We start from the raw sequence: 20,859 nt of genomic DNA on the forward strand, positions 1-20,859 counted from the left end.
AAGGTACATTTAAATGCGAATGCGTCTCCTGCACTTTTTCTAGGTAACTTCTTAGTTTTGCTATAAACTATATGAGCATCATTACCAAGGAAGAAACAACTAAATAATTTTATTTCTTTTTTTTTTTTTTTAATGAAGCACATGGTTCTGAGTTGCTACAGAAAACATTCCATTATAAGTGTAAATGGAATTACATTTATAGTGTAATACAAATTAACCGAGGCGCATTCTGGAAGGAGCCAAGAAAAGGCGATTTTGCTGTTGAATCACTGCACAACACAATTCTACACCACTGAACATCAGTTTTACTAAGACTTATCAGTAATGTATGAAGCTTTGGAAGTGTCACCAGACGTTCTTAAAACGGAAGGTATAAAAGAGATACAAAGGCCTAGTGTAAACCTGCCCTGTTGGATTGTTCTAAAACTGCACTTGAGGCCAGACCTGTAGTAGAAAGAGTCGCTGCCAGAGCTGTTGCTGATTGCAGAACTCCTCTTCCACAACCACGGCTGCTTTGCAGCCTTGACCAGGATTTTTTTTTAGGCAACGGCACTGGCCCATCATGAACATCAGTCTCCGACTTGCAGCTGCTGATCCTGCTACACCAGTGGACCATAACAGTCCTGGATTTTCACTTGGCTCAAATAAATTGTTTTAGTCCCAAACTGATAAGTGTTGAACTAGTGCAAAGCCGACTATGGCCAATTACCGTGAATTTAAAAATCAAACCTGTTGTGCCTGACTACAAATGGCTTAGCATACAGAATAATACAATGTTAGTCCACAGAAGTAACAGCCTTTATGCAAAGATTGATCGTATTACTTCAATGTGTAGATGCTGCTTATGATTTAGCTATAAAAAATTATGACCTTGCACTTTCTCCATTCAATATGCCTTGAAGAAGTCCAAGATTTACAATTTTATTTGGTCAACTTGACATTTAAATACGTTTAAAATACAATAATGGGAGGAGAAGCAAATGTATTAGTACATATAATACAGGTCAACACATTCAGATTCTGTTTTTCTCCATTGTAACACTACATTTAAAAGTTCAAGCAGGATTCTACTGCAAGTCAGTTTTGCTCTTTTATCCCATATTTTCCACTTTATCTTGCTACTTTTGGCCTCAAGGAAAAAAAAAACATGCAAATCTTTTCTGTACACACAAGTTTTCATGACAGAGCACTAACTAGAAGGTGCTTCCTGAGGACTAGCATTAAGGTTCAAAGATTAAATATCAGTCTTACAAATTATATTTATTTGGTACCATTTATTAAGTAAAACACTTAGTATTAAAAAAATCCTTATTTTTAAGTTTGAAGGCCTTTGTTAAATGAACTGTTTTGCTGTTTCATTTTAGGCCAAAGAAATGTGATTCACTCTGTTGACAAACTGTCAGAAAGGTGGAAAGAGGTTTTAGAAGTAGATGTGCGAGTATGATACAGAAAAGCATTTCCCTAACAAATGTGGTTGGGGTTCGGGCGGGGTTGTTTGTTTATTTTTAATATCTGAACTGGAAGAAAAAAATATAGGACACATCCCATGGAACTGATCAAACTTTTCGAAAGGATATTCCACACTATATAGCGCCAGTTAACCTGTATCCCTTTGAAAGCTAAACGCAGGCTGGATTTAACTAGGTCATTAGACTACGTTTGACACCATTTCATTTGAATTCTCAGTTTCATCGTCTCAAATCACGACTGCCAGGGAAGGAGAAAAGGACTGCTCAGTACATGTATTACAGCCAAATAAAACTATCAACGCTCTGAAACTCCAGAAGCTGCGAGATCCCCAAAATCTCTATGCTTTACCCTGAAAACAAAGAACCTGTATTTCAATACAATCTGCTTCAAGCCTGCTAAGTAATTTTTTTCTGCTGGTTGGTCAGATTGTGGTTTCCTATTTTAGAAACAATCTCCAGAAACAAGGAGAAAAAACAACACTATTACTTTATGCTGAATTGTTGAGAGGTAATCCACAACGTCAAGAGGAACTTGGCAGAAGAGCAATCTCACTGCACTCATCCCAGCAGTCACACAGGTCTGCAACAGAGTGACTATGTTCAGAAATACATTAACAGAATTATTAAAGTTATTAATTTGTCAGGAAAGAGCAGGAGAATTTCGCTTCGTTTATTTGTTAGCTAGCAAGACTCTCTGTAAAGCTTGACAAACATCTTAATAATGAACATCTTGACAACATCAGCAATTAAGAAGGATGAGTTTATAGAGAGCAAACTTCTTTCTTGGAAGTATTTATACGAAATTAAGAAAGGGATTATACACATTGAATAGCAGGAAATGTTTCTTTTCAGGAATATAAATAGATCGGTGTACCATTTAAGAATAATTAGGGAAGATTTACATTTCCTGGGTGTCATTCTCTCTTATCTAATATTCCTCAGTGTATTCAAGGTTTGTCATTATTGTTTGGTTTAATAATTTGAAAAATTTTCACCCATGACTCTGAATACAAACGGTGTGGAAACTGATTAATTAAAATACAATGAGCAGGAAAAGCTCCATCCTTAGGTAACTAAATCAACCTGAGTTAACATCCAGAGATATCCTCTAGTATTATACAGACAGATACCGTTTCTATCAATACATTCAAATCTTTGGAAGAGCTAGATGCTGCTCAGTATTGGAATAGAAATTGGTATGTTTATTCTTCCTCAAAGGCTTGTTTGGGAATTCAAAATTCCCAGAAAGTTTTGTTGGTTTTGTTTGTGGTTTGTTGGGGTTTTTTTAAAATAATATTGACTACAAAGCAGATAAGCAAGGTAGAATTAAATTACATAAAATAAAAATTGTTCTCAGGCTATGCTATCAAGTGGCAAACAACAAGCCTTGCCTCTAAGCGAGGCAGGATTTGCCTTTAAATGACAGATTTATTAATTTTTCACAAACAGAGTTCACACACAGATTTTCAATATTTCCATTAGCTGGCATCCACAACCAAACTTGAAGCCTAAATCTAAATAACCTGATGGTTTCCTACACCGGAAAATGCAAGTGGAAGTAAGTTGTTCAAGAGGCTTAAATACTTACTCTTACTTCATAAGTGAAACTGAAGTCACAGAAGGGACATGAAGTGAGACAACCTTCGAAAATTACTAGAGAAATCCACTTTATATTTGCTAAATATTTTTGGCCAGAATATGAATTCAAGTATTTATGACCTCTTCAAGTAATCAGTTATGAATGGAAAATTGATTCATTTTAACGTTTGATTGCACAAGCAAAGATTTCACACCTATTAAATTTTCAAAGCCAAAATATTTCCTATTTAACTACCAATGTTCTGAAGGATGTTTCCCCCCCTCTATTTCAATGCCTTGGAAAAAATTTGTAGCTTCAGTAGCAGCCTTGCCTTTTGTTTCCCCACTATCCACTCCAACAGCTTTACAAAAATTCCCTGTGCTGAATTTAAAAGCTAGAAGCACAAAGAAGTAACAAAACAGGAAAGCGGCACAGACTGAGGGAGCAAAAGGCTCTTCAAAGTCCGTGCAGTCACTTTGTGGCGAGTTCGTACAGCACGTGGCGCAACAGAGCTCTGATCCACAGCAGCACCGGCGAGAAGCCACTGAAGTCCAAAAACGTGACGTTCTTCATTAGGCATACGATGCTAATGCCTGAGCGTTTTGTAATGAATCACAGCTTCGCTTTGCTGTGACTCGGGGGCACAGCTTGCACTCGCAGATAAAGTCCCCGTTTAAAAACCTGTTACCACAGGAGGAATGTCTGCTGATTTATCTCCGGCTGATAAATTTCCCGATTTTTAAGAAGGCATTAGGTTGCTCATCAGTCTCAAACTCGAGCACCAGCCGAGGGGGGGAAGCCAGAACTTCTTACCAAGAATATTAGGCTCTTTCAGACTAAGTGGAAGGGACTAATTTGTTGCCAGGATAAGAAGCCTCAGTGCTGACCCGAAACTATGCAGTCTCTAAAAATAATAAAAACGAAAACCTACACACACACACTCCAGGAGCACATTCTCCATTTTTAACACAAAGAATCCCTCTTTGAAGAGACAGCAGAGAATTTTTACAGAAAAAGGCAAAACGCCATGAAGACTCCCACAATATTTAGTTAAAATTTGATTGCTCATTATTTCTGATTATCAGACTCTGAGTGAGGACAAACCTTATGGTTGTTTATTGTTGACCCAGTCCTTGATCCCAATCCCAAAACTTAATAACAATCCTATAGCTTTCTTAGAGTGTGCCCATCTTTTTCTTCTTAAAGAAAAATGTCTTGAAAATTGAAATGAGAGAAAGGTTCAGAAAAGCATTGTGACCTTTCCTGCTTTCTCTATGACAAAAATCTCAATATTATGCCTTGTGTTTGTTCACATCCTTTTTTTCAGGAAATTGCTCAGATTGTAGCCGTAACCTTTCACAAACCCCAGAATAACAGAACTCAATAATAAAAGTAATTGAAATGTAACCGTTAAGTTCCCCAGACCCAAGACCTTACATGCAGAGTATCTCTGATCATCAAAGGTCTCCATCAGTTTTCTTACTTCCTCTTGGGTCTATGATAGATGTTTTTAACTGAAATACTTCAGCCTTCCAATTTAGCAAGGGACATAGGAAAGATACTGGAGAATACAAGAATAATTCCAGTGTTTGATACATGAATAAAGTGGAAAAGAAACAGATGCCACAGTACGCATAAAATACAATATCATGTTAATGAAAGTAATCAAAACTAAAGCTGACCACAAAGCAGCACAGAGGATACTTGCTGCATTTAGTGAAAAAATGGTAGATAAACTTCAGTACTGAAAATATAGAGGTAGGCACAGTGAGGAAAAAGCCAAGATATATAGAAAGCTATCACTGTTCAGAGAGACCAAAGAGATGCTGTGAATGCCACTACTCACCAATGGCCAAAAAGGCAAAAACTTCATAGGAAAGAAATTCAGAAAAACAAACTAAATCATTCTGGCACCATGAGTGGAAAAGGTGTAAAAAAAAAAAAATAAATAAAAATATCTAGGCTCTCTCACCCCAAAACAGAATCAGCTCTACCTCTGCCATTCCCAACAGCGGCGTGGCAGAACCATTATCTACTCCAGTTTTAAAGACCTTCCACACCATTTATTGCACGGCTTCCTTGGAAAACCCATTTCAATGCTTTACTAGTCTTAATATGAGAAAGCTTTTTCTGATATCTATCTGGAATCTTCTGCTTTGCACATAAAGCCCATTATTTCTCACCCTATTCACTACAGGCATGGAGACCAAACTATCCTATTCCCTCTTGATGTATTTGAGAATTGCTACATTCCACTTCAGTCATCTTTCCTTAGAATAACAGCTCCCTTTTGTCCAACCTTTCACAGAAGGTCATGTCTCCTAGACTTCTGACCTTTGTTACCACACTTACCTAGGCTCCTTGGAACTCTTCAAATCTTTCCTGAAATGCAGTGCTTGAACCAGACATCATATGGCATCTTACTTGACCAGTAGAGCCCTCACAGGGCTGAAAAGCATGGGAGGATTATTTTTCAGGAAGGTGTATTTGTGTTCTACAGTTTAATTTAGTGCATGCCCGTTTGGTAAATCATGACACTCTTGACAGGCTCAGCTATGATCCATTACCATTCCTTGCCTCCTCTATACGGCAAGTCACTGATATGTATTTATGCAGTTAATTATGCCTGGCCAAGTGCAGAGCTTTCTAATTGCCTCTACTGAATTACACTGTATATTTTCAGATTATCATCTGCAGTTTGCCAAGGTTATAACGACCCCTAATGCTGCCTGCCAGCATGCTTACAGCCCCAACCCTGGCTTGGTGTCCTCTGCAAAGGTAGTAGGTGTCTCTCCATTCCATTGTCTGGACCATTAGTTAAAATACTGAAAAAAATAAAATAAAAAAAAAAAAATCAGAACACCATTCAGTTGTCTCACCTATGTTGACATGAAACCTGGCAGTAAATCTCACTTCATAGCAGTTTCACCTAAACCACGGCTTCCTCCTGAGAATGCCATTTCAGGCAGTATTAAGAGTCTTAATGAAGTCAAGATATATGGCACCAAGTGCTCTCTACTTGGTCAAGTCTAGTCCCTGTTACAGGAGGTAATTGCATGAATCCACATTTCTTACACCCTTGTACAAACTCAACAAAGTGTGCTGCTGACTGCTAGCTGACATCCCAATCAGTCCTTCAAAAAAAAATGCAGTGGAACTGGAACAAAAAGCTGAGGAAGAAGAGTGAGCAAAGTGAGCAAATCTTCCTCCCCGCACACACACCTTCTTGATACCAGTGAAGCCTCCATCAACTCTGTGTTCTCCTCCCTCCTCTCTGCCCCCAAGCCTGAGGCTCAAAAAAATCTTGGCTCCTGCCAGTCAGTGGTTCAAAGACAGTAATTTCTAAATATTTAGAGAGCCTTACAATCTCCCATGACTATCTGCTGTGGGACACTGGTGAGCACAGGAGACATGGCAAACCACAGCTCAGCCTGACAGCCCTTGCAAGTATCAGGTCTTATCGAAGCATCTGTCCTTGAGGGGTTTTGCTGGTTTTCAACAGGACTTCCCTCTGAAAGGGGCTGCCTGGATGCAGCAGGTCACAGCACTGATAATTCCTGTGTCAGTGTGTTATAACGTTGGCAGGTTTGAAGAAAGTTTCAGTAGAACCAATTAGATTTTTTACCATCAAAATTATTGCTTGGCTACCAGAGTACTAAAAAACATATTCAGTCCCACCTGAAAAAAAAAACATGTTTAAAAACTGCCTAGCAACTAGGACATTCAACTCTACTGGTGTGTTTCAAATGGTAGTAAGTCTGCCCAGGTCTACTATTGCATTTGATAGGGACAAAGGCAAAGACGGGTTAGAGTAGCTGAATGAGTATCATAAAACATTACCCACATGTGAGGTGTCAGGGTATGGCAACAAACACCCCTTCTGCAGCATCATTTTTTAATTACCTTTTTGCAGTTTCTGCACAGTTATAGTCATAACCTGTAGTTTTTATTCTAACATCTAGAAAAAACAGAATTTTAAAGCCTGAATATCTCTTTTAGCAAAATACAGAAATAAAAAATTTAAAAAAGGCTTCTACCTATAGCACTCCTTCACAAGAAAAAGCACTTACATTTCCTCAGTGTTTGAATAACTTGATTTTACATTTACCTGTAGGAATCAACTTCTAAAAGCAAATGTGACTTAAAATAAATCTAGGGATACCTGTAGAATCTACAGGCTAAAACTTTTATCAGTCCTAATTTAAAAAAAATTATGCGTAATTTACTGTCACATGTTATCAACAAAGTTAATGTAAACTTGTCAAATGTTGCCACGCAACTATAAAAAGAATTAAGATTACATCACTTAAGAAAAATGTCTATTTATTTAATAAAGGTACAAAAATATCACTTAAGAAAAATGTCTATTTATTTAATAAAGGTACAAAAATCAATCTAGGACAGCCCTATTGATTTCCACTGTCACCAACTAAAAGGAATTGGATCATGCCTTTTTTTTTTTTCCCCCTTTTTAACTGGCACTTGTACATAACAAACGGGCTAAAAAGAAACAGGGGACAAAGTTACTGTTCTTATCAGGAAGCCATCTCAAGGAAGTGCCTGTAGTCAGGATGGCACTTAAGTATGTACTTCGCATTAAACAAGTACTTCTAGTAGAATGAGCAGGAGTTTCAATCGTTTTCCTAAAACAAGCGAGTAAGAGTGGACCAGCGCACTGCTCACAGTAAATCCCAGAGCCATGCAACAGAATTATAAGAAACCATGTTGTAAGTGAGAAAAATTGCTTCTTAGCCACAATATTTCTAACAATACAAACTTGGAAGAACTAGAAAGTAGAAATTTTAATTACTCCCAGCTCATAAACAAACAAATAAGCAGTGAGTATCAGACCTGAAACAGTCTACTACTAACACTCTGTTTTCAAGTATTACGAATTCACATGAAATGCTCTCTTCCTGCTTGCTCCAGTTTCCCACTCTGGCTGTACATATTAGACTACATTTTTGTGAAGATTATCATCAACAGTGGTTTTACCATTTCCAGGCCAGTATTCCTCAAAAAGCATTATTTTGCCAACAACCGCAGCCCTTGTGTTGAGGAGACCCAGTGTCTCCATCTCTTGCATTGCAGACATGCAATTTATGAAGGTGGAATAAAGAGAAAAAGCCGCCCAACAAGAACGTGGGGATGGCTGGGTTTGCTTTTACTGCCACTTTGAAAATTTTCCAAAACGTGGCCAAGTGATTTCCTCACCTCTCTACTGCAGGGATCTCAAAACGAACAGTAAGCAGGAACAATTCAAAAAGCTCACAGAACCTTTGGCTAACTTCTCAGTTTTTCACCTATACTTAAAAAAATAATTCAGTCTCCTATATCAGACTGTGACAAATCATCACTTTCAGTAATGCAGATCTTAAACCAGCATCTTTTGCTTAACACGGTAATAACAATGTAACGCTTGCAAAGTATTCTGATTTGGGATTAGCTGATAAACTTTGGATTAAAGAAATATAATAATAATTGTATCCCACAGCTGGGCAACCATTCAAAAAACCCCACCCAAATACGAGCAGAAGCCTATGGAACAAACACTAATGTTTTGCAGAAAATTTATTTCTAAGCATATTGGTATATCATCATCGCAGCAGCACGGCACCTCAAAACAGACTTCACAAAACACCAATCTCTCTTTTGAGCTCTAAAAATTTCAAATTGCTGATGGCATTCTCCAAATGCTTAAGTTTTCATTAGGTTTTTTTCTTCTTTCAAGAAGTAAAAAGACTGCTCAACTGTCTCATCTAGGAAGGTTTCTTTCCTATCAGCCATTTAGGAAGCAAGGCAAAAGCAGGTCAGATTTTCACTATAACTACACAACACTAATCTTTTATACAAGTCTGGCAAGAGACTCAGGGACAACATTGTTGTTATAAAAAATTACCTTGGGAGAACAGGTCTTAAAGTGGTTTCTTTGTTTTGGATGAAGTGCTCAGAATAAGTAAGACAAAACTGTTCTGCGAGCACCTGCTCTAGGAGCTGAATCTCAGCCTCTATAGTGTTGTGTTTTCCCAGCTCCCCATCACTTGCTTCCCAGCACACCCAGTCCACATCCCTCCAGCTGCAGATGGGCTCTACAGCTTGCATGGGGATTGATCAGCTGGCTTGTGTTTCCTTGTGTGGAACGACTTACAAGAAGAAAGCGTGTGTTAAATGAATAAATACAACAGGCAAACAGAAGAACCTGATAAAGAATGAGCTATCATACAGACTTCATCCCTAAGCAGAACTTATTTTTGAATATAAACTGTGCTGGGGAATACAGTATTTTTTATAAATACAAAAAAAATATTTTCCTTTTTTTTGTTTGTTTGTTTGGTAGGGGATGATGATGGACAACACCGCTCTAAAAGGCCTCCTATAAAATGAAAAACATTTGAGTAATGTGCAACTCTTGCCATAAAAGTAACTGACAATTCAGGGCTAAGGTGGTTGATCACAATTGATAAATACGGTCAAATGCAACGTGTTGACTGAATCAATAGTGAAATGTAATGTAAAATGCTAGTACTTTTTCATATAGGTACCTTATATCAAGATAGAATCTTTACTAAACCCAAAATCTATTAAACCTAGATTGCTACTCTCAGAAACATTTGAAATATATAGATTTAGATTTTCAGTTCCTTGAGAAGAAAATGTGTCAAACGAGAATAAGACTCAATAAAAAAGCCTCTGATCATGTTATTTATGTAAAGTTCTTCAGTGTCTTGTATGAGATTTACTAAATTAAGACAGCAGTAAACAAATTTACAAGGACAAGCAACATCATAAAAATCTCATGAAAAGTAAAAACGAGTTATGCAGTACTATGAAATGTAATTATAAATGTTAATAAAGGCTTTATGAATATCATGTTGCCCACACACTCTCAGTGGACAAAAGTAGGACTTAATGAATCCAGCATAAGGCATATTTTGATGAAACAATTAGCTTTTTGATAGTTCCACTCTACAGAAATGGAAGTGTAGGAACCCAGCATAAGCCTCCCTGTTGGACCTTTGTGAAATGAGACGCTGATTACAAGTATTCATTTTCTGGCTAAATAAGGTTCTCGACGAGTGTTCAGATACTGCGGTGACAAGTATCTCATCTCATATAGAGCGTGCACAGTGACAGTCTCACATACCTGCATAGAAAAACCATATAACCTCAAAGTATACCTCATAAAAGCCGACAGCAACCACCAGCAAGGACATCAACGAAGATAATTTCCTATACAGTACTGGGTAGTGCAATGGTGGAAAGGGATATAAAAAAGGGATATATTACGTTCAAATATATATCTTTTTAATATATGGCCTTTGAAGCCTCGTTTTTCTGATGGCCACATCAATGAAAGACATACACGTCAGAAGAGCATCTGACTCACTGCAACCGAGTTGACTCAAAAGTATACATTACCTAAGTATTTGCCAGCAGTTCAATGGAAAATTTGTAATTAAATTTGCAGTTCAGACTGCCAAGTATACAGAACATTTGTAACATGACTGATTTTTCCAATGAATGAACGGAATTCCTTTAAATGAGACTTATGAAACTCAATATATAACCAGCCGATGAATTCAGGCCCAACAGCCTGTTAAGCTAAAATGATTTTCTCTAAAACAGGAAATTCTAAACCAAAAAAATGCAACCCTGCTGATTCCTGCCCTTTTCTGTAATAAAAAAAAAAAAAAACCACTAGCCCAAAAGCTGTGTCAGGGCCAAGAGTAAAGAAGTACCTAGAAAACAGATGGAGAGCCTTAAGGAACTACTGACATATGTACTGTAAAAGCAAGGACCTACTAACACTTCGGCAAAGAAAAACACAGACCACCACAGAGTGTGGCCTGAAGAAAGGCATAAGAATTTCTGGGTTTAAAGGAGCAGCGATTTTCTTTAATGCAATGATTTTAAAAGAATCTAGAGTCCCCAGATATAACTAGGAAGAACAGGGAGGAAGAGGAGAAAAAAAAAAAAGGAGAAAAAATTATCACAGAAACATAGAAAATAGCTAGGAAATTTTTGGCCAAGGTAAGAAGTAGACAGAAATGGTCTGTTCAAATGGGAGTAGTAAGACAAAAACTGATATTAAACTTCTAAAACCATCACCTCCAAAGTTCTAAAACTGCTTCTCTTTACTATATTTCCACTCCATAAAGAATGGCAGCTTAAATATTTTCAGTAGTTTCCCTTCCAGTTCAAAAGTATTTAATTACACTTTCTTGACGCGCAATTTCTAAGTTTTGTCAGTATTTTGGAACAAAATGGTGCCTAGGGACAAAACCAAACAACTGGCAAGAGCAACAGATTGGAGGGGAGGCCGGGAGGACAAGGAGATGAGGGGACTGCATTACATAAACTGAAAGATCCTTTGGCTTCCTTGCCATTGCTTAACATTTGGTATCAAGTCCAGTGGAAGCCACAAGCTGTAGGTCAGCAGAAGCAGTAGCAGATAATCATTTCGGATCAAGGTTTTGTCCTGCACAGAAGCTCTGCAAGTTGCACTTGATTCTAATACGGGATGGAGAAGTACTCTCTGTAAAATGACGACTTCTCTGCTATCAGAATACAGACACCTGAGAAGCACCAAGCTTTGTGCATTTTCTAAATCATTTCAGCAAGCCAAATGCTTCTTCAGAATTGAGACTTAAGAAGAAAATACTACCCAAAAATGAAAGGGTTTGATTGTTTTTCTAAGGTTGCTCAAAGAACCACGCTGTGAGTATGACCATTGGCTATTCTAGTGGCCCCTCCTTATATTGTCTTATATTGGCTGAGTCCATAACCTTAACTGGACGTGACTGTGGTATGTACCTACTAATGAGTCACCCAACACTATGCAAGATTTTAGAACAGAAAAAAAAGGCACAGTACTCCAGATAAAAGTGCAAGTGCTGCAGTCATTGAGGTCCTCAGTCTCAAGCAGCAGAGGGACTGTAGTGAATAAGGAATTAATGGAGTAATGGATTAACAACTACGTGTTAACAGCAATTAGCATGTACCTTCTTCAACTGATGATTTTTAGATGCACAAGACCAAAAAGCTCTCTTGACCAGCACTCAGGGCCATGCCACTCATCGCAGCTTGTGCTTTGATTCCACACAGGAGTAGCGATCCTGTTTCAAAAACGGTTAAGCACCAAATTATTGGCGGCTTGGTAGGACTTCTCTGGGCATCAGCTCACAAAAGCATTGACAGGGACACCTGCGGATCCGATTCAGCTCTCCTGTTACAATCAGTGATGGTTTTTGTCTGCTTCCCCAGAGAGAAAAATGTCAGTCTGGCTTCCCAGCAGACTTGGAGGAAAGGTTGCAGACAGAAGACCTCTGAAGGATGCATCCCGCTTTAAGGCAAGTCACCTTTAGGAGCATCATTGTTAATGAACAGGGAAGTATCACAGAAGCATCTTAATTTATTCTTAGTTTCTCACATAATTGTTTTAGAATTTCTCTGCTGACAGAAGTCTGTATAAAAATACACCATTCTAACTATTCGATTATACACAAAACTCACACTGCTCAGTACAAACTGATACTCTGGGCTTCCCATCTCCTTTACATGTAAAATAAACCATCTATGGACCTTTATTGCCCTTGCAGGCTGATGCAGTCTAAAGGGCTATTGCTGGGTTGTAAAAACAAAACAGCTGCAAAAGAAAGAAAACAGGAAAGAAAAAAACAAAACAAAACAAAACAGAAAAACCTAAGTCAAACCAAACACACAAAAAACATAACCAGAAAAAGCAAAATCCCTCACATGAATTGAGGATACTCTCCTAAGTCTAAAGAGAAAACTGCAGGGGCAATCACTTGAAAAGAAAATACAATTGTAAAAGTTGTTTATACCAATTTTACCCTTGAACATTTTTAGTTCAATGGAAAAGGCTAAGAGGTATGAAAAACATATGCATTACTAAGCTGTCATAAAAGATGTATAAAATGTTATGCAGTGACTACGACATTGAATTTCAGTCTTCAGTTTCAAAGCGCTCAGTAACTTTTGTTCAGTCAAATTTAAACATCTGCAAAAGCTCTAGGATGACGATTACAATAATAATTACCACTCTCGCAGTTCATCTACTGAAATAAGTCAATTTTTATAGGAGACTAAAGACTGTAAAGACCAGTAAAACTGCTGAATTTTATTAGTGCCACAAAGTCCCCTCCCCACCTTCTTTAACAAAAATCTCTCCCTACTTTCTACATAATATTCAAAAACAACTAAAACATTTTCTATGTCTATTGCCTGTACCCAGGGCTAAACCGTAACAGTCACTCTATCACCTGACAACCCCCCACCAGCCAGGGAGGGGAATCAGGAAAAGGAGAGTCAACCCCCGTGGGGAGAAGTGAAAACAGATTTAATGAAACGCCCCCAATCCCAAGAAAAGCAAAGTCATACTCAGCCAAATGAATACCCAGCCATCACACTCAGCAGGAGAGCAGTCCTCAGGGAGCAAGGGGAAACCAGTGGAGGAACCTCAGCAGGAACCCCACAAGAACTCCCTCTCCTCCCTAAACCTCACCCCTTTATAACGACCATGACATTACGGGATGGGCTACCCCTGTAGCTAACCCAGGGCAGCTGCCCTGGCTGACTCAGAACCGCTGACGGCCTGCCAGCGTGGCTGGGCTGGGATTCTGTCCCAGCCGAACCAGGACAAACACGAATTAAGAGAAGCACTCACAAGATGCCCTTTGAGAGAGAAAAAGAAATAGCTGAGCTGCATTGGTCCGTTCTGTACATTGAACTACTGACGTGTATCTACCAACAAAGTTGACAGGTAGTTAATGGGAACAGGTACATCTTCAATCCTTCTGCCCAAAGAATTTATATTTGTGCAATAGCATATATTAACAACAAAAATCTGTGGCCTGCCATCGTAGCAGGTATGCATACTTCAAAACCAGGTCTGGCCTCTTCAGTGTCAAGTAACGGTCCAAACTTACCATGGCTGAGGAATAATGATAAAGTACATCTGTTAAAGTGCGGAGGCTCCTAAATTTTACCTTGATCGAGAACAGAAGACCAACTTTTCACTCTCCACATCACAGCACTGCAGCTTTCTGCCTGGCTTTACTGCACACAATGAACTCAAGGAAACCTGACACACAGGCAACCAAGCTGGGAATACAGGAAAGTCCCTAACACAGAGACCGAAAGCCTCTAGCAATGAGATACCAGCCAACAGATGAAAATAACAAATAACACTCCTAATTCCTTCTTCCTTGTCCAAGCAAGCTAGCAAGGAAGGAGAAATTTCTGTCTCCAGACGTCTGCTGCATAGGGAAGTGGACAGAAGTAGCTCACAGCCTGGACCACCTTGTTCTGTGTCCAAACACACACACAATTAAATTACCTTTCCTGAATCCTTGATACTTGCAATAATACAATTCAAAACACACTCTGGATGAGAAGGCATGTCTGTAAAATGACATTCATTTCTGGTTGGAAATAAATGATGTAACCCAGATACATCTTGAACAAACAAGCTAGAACATGTAGAATTTAGAAACTCCCAAACAAAGATAGCTATTTGACAGTGAATTTATTCATCACATAAGTGGCTCATAAAGACAAGCTTATTTCACAGGGCATGGACCACGTGATAAAATGAACTAACTGATCATAATCAGCACTATGCCAAGAATACACCTGCATGTTTTAAGTCACTCTGACAAGTACTTCAGTTATGTCAGACAGGAACATCTCAAATAAAGCCCATTTCCTTTTCTATAAAGGATATAAACACTACCACAAACTATTTTAATCCACCATATTCCAACAGTCAACAATATCACATTTCACATATCCGAAAGCACTGAGTCCCTCAGTTTAAAAAGAAATAAAAATTATAAATATTATAGGTTCATGGAAGCATTCAAACATATCTCGTGTGGTGGAACATATGAAGGAAGCAGATTTAAAGAATATAGGCTGAGTAGAAGACAGGAAGGAAAAATTATATACCTATAAATATATATATATATATAGGTAGTGCCTCATGCACTCATTTTCCTCAAGTTTTTTGAGCCAATTGCTTCTTCAGAAAAGTGAAAAGCTACCTGGCAATTAAAATATTTCAAGCAGAGTAGTAAAAGCTTAATCGTTCTGCACTACAGAGTGCAGATATGTGTAATTTGCTGGGAAAAATTGAATAGGTTAATACGTATCCCCTGGAAACAACTCAATATTCAGTAGCCATTCAGTACAATACATTCATTATGCTTCTACATGAATACCTTCTAATAAAAGAACTTACTATTAGCATAAGCAGATACAATACATTTTCATTACTATAGAGCAAAATAAAATGAATCGGGGAAAACTAATTCCTGTTACAAATCTCATTTCTCCAAAAGTCCTTCTCTGACAACTTACAATTTAAGCGTTGGTACAGGCAGGTAAGGTTTTAGAACAAGAAAGTGCACATGTCTAATGAGATGATGATCACCAGCTTGTGATTTCACAATTTGAAAGGTCAGTACAGGGTTGTATAACCTAAGGATCATGAACTAACGGAAAGGTTGAGTGACTCCCAATCTGATTGCTGCTTGGAATAGGGATTTACACTAGACCTGGACTTGGTGCAACTAGTGCTGCCCAATAAGTCAGGGAAAGTACATGACCAGGTCTGCGAGGAAGACCAAGTCAAGGATCCATCTGCTCCCCACCATCCCAAATGCACGCTGACAGGGAAGATAACGTTTGGGGGGAAAAAGCAAACAATGAAACATGGGCTGAATAAGCCACGTGTTGTCAAGAGGTTTCAAGGCGGGGCAAAAGGTGGAAACACCTTCAAATGTTGGATCATACGACACAGGATAAGAGAAGCGGTCAAAGGAGTCCGGTTACGTGAAAGCTGTGCAAAATCCCAGGTGACAACCAAGCGTCCTTGGCGGTATGACAGAGCGAGGGGCCACACCAGGCTGGTGCTGAGCAATGGGCAAGCAGGAGGCACCAGCCTGGCTTGGGTGCAGCACAGAGCTCTGCCGCAGCTCTTCTGCTCCAGGATCCCCCACGTCAGGCACAGCCCAGAGCAAGGGACAGGGCACAGGACACTGCCGAGCCACACATACCAAATACCAGTGCTGCGGCAGGTGATTTGGGAAAGGAGAGAAGACTGAATCCAATCTGAAAAGTCATGTCTGCTGTAACTTTTAGCAGGTCAGGAATTGCATTTGGTTTATTCTCTTCTGGACTAACAGTTTCTTAATCTAAAATTAAGCTGTATTTCTTGGTTTTAAAGGGTATGCATAATCAATTGCATCTATTTTAGTCTTTAAATCTAATTTATAAAGAAAAATGCTCACATAAAATAAGGTTTCAGGGCTACTTCATTACAATTATGTTTTATTATTATTATTATTGGCTAAATACCCTTGTATTTATGAGCTAGCTATCGGCCAAGAGTGAAAACTTGAGTAACTAGTCCCTTCCTCCACGCTGACCCAACAAACTAAACGAGAATGAAAACTGTAGTACTGACTTAATTTAGGATTTAAAAAAGACTTATTCTAAAAATCAGATAACCACAAAAAAAGGAAAATTTCTACTCAGCAGAGCAATATTGCTTGTGTATTCTTCAAAGGTCATCTGCATAATATTGAACACGTCCGTGTTGAATACACTAAGCCTGAGGTACATACGCTTAATACCCCCATTATGCAGTAGAAAAATGTTTGAGAAGTCTCATCAATGAGTACTAAATGACTGTATTAGTACACAGAAATATACTAAAATAAGAGAGAAAATTTAGTACATCAAGAGGAAAATATTAATCATCCCATTGAAAGAGACAAGTAGAAGAGGACATTTCTTCACAGTCTGGGCATTTGCTGCCCAGACATATAATATTCAAGAACACCAACCACTTATGAGGTTGTGGGAAGAGATGCTAAAAATTAATTTACCAAACAGCAAACTAAATACGGTAATTTAGACCATGAGCTTAAGGCAAAACTGCAAAACATTTCTAAATTTCTCTGGCTGAAAATCAATGTCTTATTTTAAACACACCAAAAGCTCAGATCTCTCTAGTTCCGTACTATTGCATTTTATAAAACACCCAAAGATCCAATTTATGTGGATCCATTAAAAGGTGCACACCCAATGGAATCAATATGCCAAAGAAATTAACAGAGGAAACAAAACAAAACAAAAACTCCACGTATCCATGCCCTGAATTCTTTGCACTGCAACTAAATGAGTCAATCTTCAGAAATACGTATTGAAGGGAAATGGAACAAAAATTGCCATTGCTTTTCAGAACATGGATCTATTATAATTAGGTTAATTAACACCTCAAAGCAAAATGTTGTAATTAGCGTGTTCTTTTTGTAATCAGGATTATTTTGTAGCCTTTCTAACTTTTGCGGATTGATGACATACAGCAAATTAAGTTAATGAAAAATATGAAAGCAAATAAGATTTTTTTACATCACTCTCAAGAATGAAGCTGACGGATTACAAACTTTAATATCCAAATTGCTTCCAAAGTCATTAGAAGCATACATATTTAATCGCATAGGTTGTGTATCTATTTTCTCTTTTTTCCTGGCAAATCTGATCTATGACAGAGAACAAGCAATCCTGCTCCTGCGTCCTCCCTGATTCATAAAGTCCCATTATTGCAGAATTTTGTTCTTCCAGTAATTCTTTTCCGTTTTTTATAACTCCTGGTAGGCCCAAAGCATGTCCTTCAAAAATCTATCCCATTCTTAATCAAAGATTGTGGAACCACTGAGTTGCCCACCATTCTAGAACTATTCCAGCTTTTATGTTATTTACAGTTTATTTATAGTTTATGCTTACTTATCACTTCAGTTTCCAGCCAGAGGATTTTGTCAGATTTAAAAAAAACCTTCACTGCAACAAGACTTTATGCTGATACATAAATGTATAGTGGTTATCACCTCTTAGTACAGCCTACTCCTGTAAGCACTTACTCTAAATTTCCTACTGAATATCTGTTCAATGTTGGGATGTTTTAGTTTCAAGGTGTGAATTCCACATTGGAATTTAGTTTAAATTAATTCTAGAATATTATTTACTGTGTAAGTGCTACTCAAAATAGTCTTAAAAACTGTACTGCCAGTTAATTTAAGGTAATTTCTTTTTATTGATAAGTCTGCATATAAATAAAATACATCCAGAGTCTTTGGTCTGCCACTAAAAGACAAAACCCAAATCATTCAGAGAATTCTTCTCTTTCAGTTTGTCAATATCTTTTTTTGAGAATGGGGAATCCTTCCAAATAATCTCATGAACGCTGTGTTATAACAATAATAATCCCTCACTAAATTTACTTTATACCCACCAGCTGATCCACTTAAGGATCACGTTATGTTCTGCTACTATGAGCTCACGTACAATTGGGTATCACAACAGCTGTTTTGAAGTTGCTGCTTAACAAACCATACCAATGCCCTGCTCATGCAGTATGTGACTGGTATTTATTTTAAATAGATTTGATTCACGTTTAGTGATATTAAAAACATTTTTTTCAAGTTAACCCCCTGTTAAAGCGTACAATTACGGTAAAAAATATCCTAGACTTGGAACTATTCTAGTTATATAAATTATTGTATTAGCAGTTATAACTGTTGCAATATTTTTGAAGTCTTATTTTAACCGCTGGAAAAAATGCGACAATTTAGCAATTAAAAGTTTATGATACCAACAAGAATTTACTTATCAGCCAAAATAAAAATCCATTACTTGTTTTGTAACAAGGCCACCGGCTATTAACTACGCAATCAACGCTTAAAACATTAGCTGATACACCTATCCTGCTTTAATTAGCATTTTTGACATAAAAGAAAAAGACTGTAATTTGCTAATGTATTTGTTGACTGTGAGAATTTTTGGAAGTGACATGTGTACACAAGATATTCTGAAAATACAAAACATATAACTGCTTTTCAAGCAAACTGAAAAGAATCAACTAAAAAGCCAATTTTCTCTCAAAACCTTTAGATGTTCCACTTCTACAGCGGTGACCCCGATTAAATCAACAGGATTGTTAAGAAACTGCTGAGTTGTATGTTTGAGGACAGAAAATGGCTCAGCTCTGCTTCACTACATCTTGCTACACATCTTCAAGGACACAAGTAGAAGAAAGCTATTATAATTATTCATATTAGTTTGATCTTCTTGCTTAAAGTTTGGAAAGCCCAGGCAAGAACAGTATTTTCTGAAAGCTCTTCCAGCAAACATTTGCAAGAAAACCGTACACAAGAATAGAATAGTCAGGAAAATGGCTGGACAAGGTTCAAAACTCCACGCAGTACTATTTGAGTAGACAGGATGAAGACAGGATCAGGGACTTCCCCGGGTTCAGCTATGCAATTGCTTGCGCTAATTCTCCCCTGATGAATGCTCTACACTTACAGGAAAGATTCATCCCACTCCCCTCTTGCCTGCTCTCTCCACTCCATTTCATTCATTCTTGCAATGGAGACACAACTGGAAATAGCACCAAACTTCTCCATGTTTACTCTCGCTTGAGACTCAGCTATCTGCCTTTTCTTGTCGGGTGTGTCTTACAGGTCTTTTCAGTCATGACACTAGTCCCATTACAATTACACTCTAATAAGCCACGATGGGGGAAACTTTTCGACAGTTTTCTCTCTCCTGAAGTTAACACCCAGGTTCTTTGCAAGGACAACTGGTATCCTGCTAGCCAAGCCACGAGGTTTGGAGTTAGGGGGTTATAGTAGTGGGCACCCTGCCTACAAAAGCTATGTTTCTACATGGTGTATGTCTTCTTGTCATTAGATACATATTTATTCCCTGTGTCTCTTCTCTTGGTTTGGCTTTGATGAGAAGATGTCAGAAGCCTGAACGCAAACACAGAGTCCAACCAAGAATACGATGGATCTCAGCTGGTGAGATCAGCTCTGTAGGTGGGAAAGAGCACCTATCTGCTGCTCATAGAATAGTGAAGGGCACGACATAACAGACACAACAGCATGAAGTCAGGTACTTTATTTATTCACTGTATTTGCAAAGACATCCAGCAATTTACTTCTCAGAACTTACTCATTGCACTTAGATATATCCATGTTATACACAACAAACCTACTTCCTAAGGTCAGGCTACCTGTCGGACTGAAGAGTCAAAGCAGTAAATGCCTTTTTTTTTTTTTTTTTTTTTAAGGTAAACTGTGATGAAAGTGGTTTTGTCCATACTACATAAAGTCAAAAACACTTCCTGGTAACACTGAACCACTAATAATTTGCTAATGATAAACAAGATCAAAGAATTTCTCAATGGATGGGAAAATCTAGCATTTAATACACAGTCGAGTAGTTTCATTTTAGCCATAAGCTTTTTCAGTCACCATTTACTGCACATCTATGATACTCCCAGCATAACTTGCATTTCCACCTATGACACACCAAAAATGAATTTTCTCACCATCTCTCCTTATGGCTTGTGTGGCAGAAAAGCAGTAAAAGGAGCCATTGTATTGCATTGCTCTCAGTTTAAGCACCATTATTCCATAACAACAGAACACAAGCAATGGATGAGATCTCTGAGTCTTCATTCTCCCCCCAGCAAACGCTAACCTGCATATGCATAAGCTCAGAAGTACAAACACATAGATAAACACCTTTATACAAGAAATAAAATCATTGGGAGGAAGTGATTGACAAGGTCCAGACCTTACAGGACACTCTACACTATAAATAGTCTCTAGTTTTCCAGCAAGGGAGAATAAAAATAGAAAAGATAAAATTTAGCTAAAGGTTCTCTTAGCCAGCACAAAAAGTCTCCACACTAGAGCTGGCAGAGAGGCACCGTTG

General features: G+C 38.1%; 1 protein-coding gene across 4 annotated transcripts in view; it reads right to left on the reverse strand.

The window, feature by feature from the left end:
• The window catches only part of CTNNA2 (catenin alpha 2), a 459,358-nt gene that overhangs the window by 430,559 nt on the left and 7,940 nt on the right, over positions 1-20,859 (reverse strand). The gene's annotated exons all lie outside the window — the stretch shown is intronic.

The sequence above is a fragment of the Leptosomus discolor genome, chromosome 4, assembly GCF_034619465.1.
Source record: "Leptosomus discolor isolate bLepDis1 chromosome 4, bLepDis1.hap2, whole genome shotgun sequence".
Taxonomy (NCBI): Eukaryota; Metazoa; Chordata; class Aves; order Leptosomiformes; family Leptosomidae; genus Leptosomus; species Leptosomus discolor.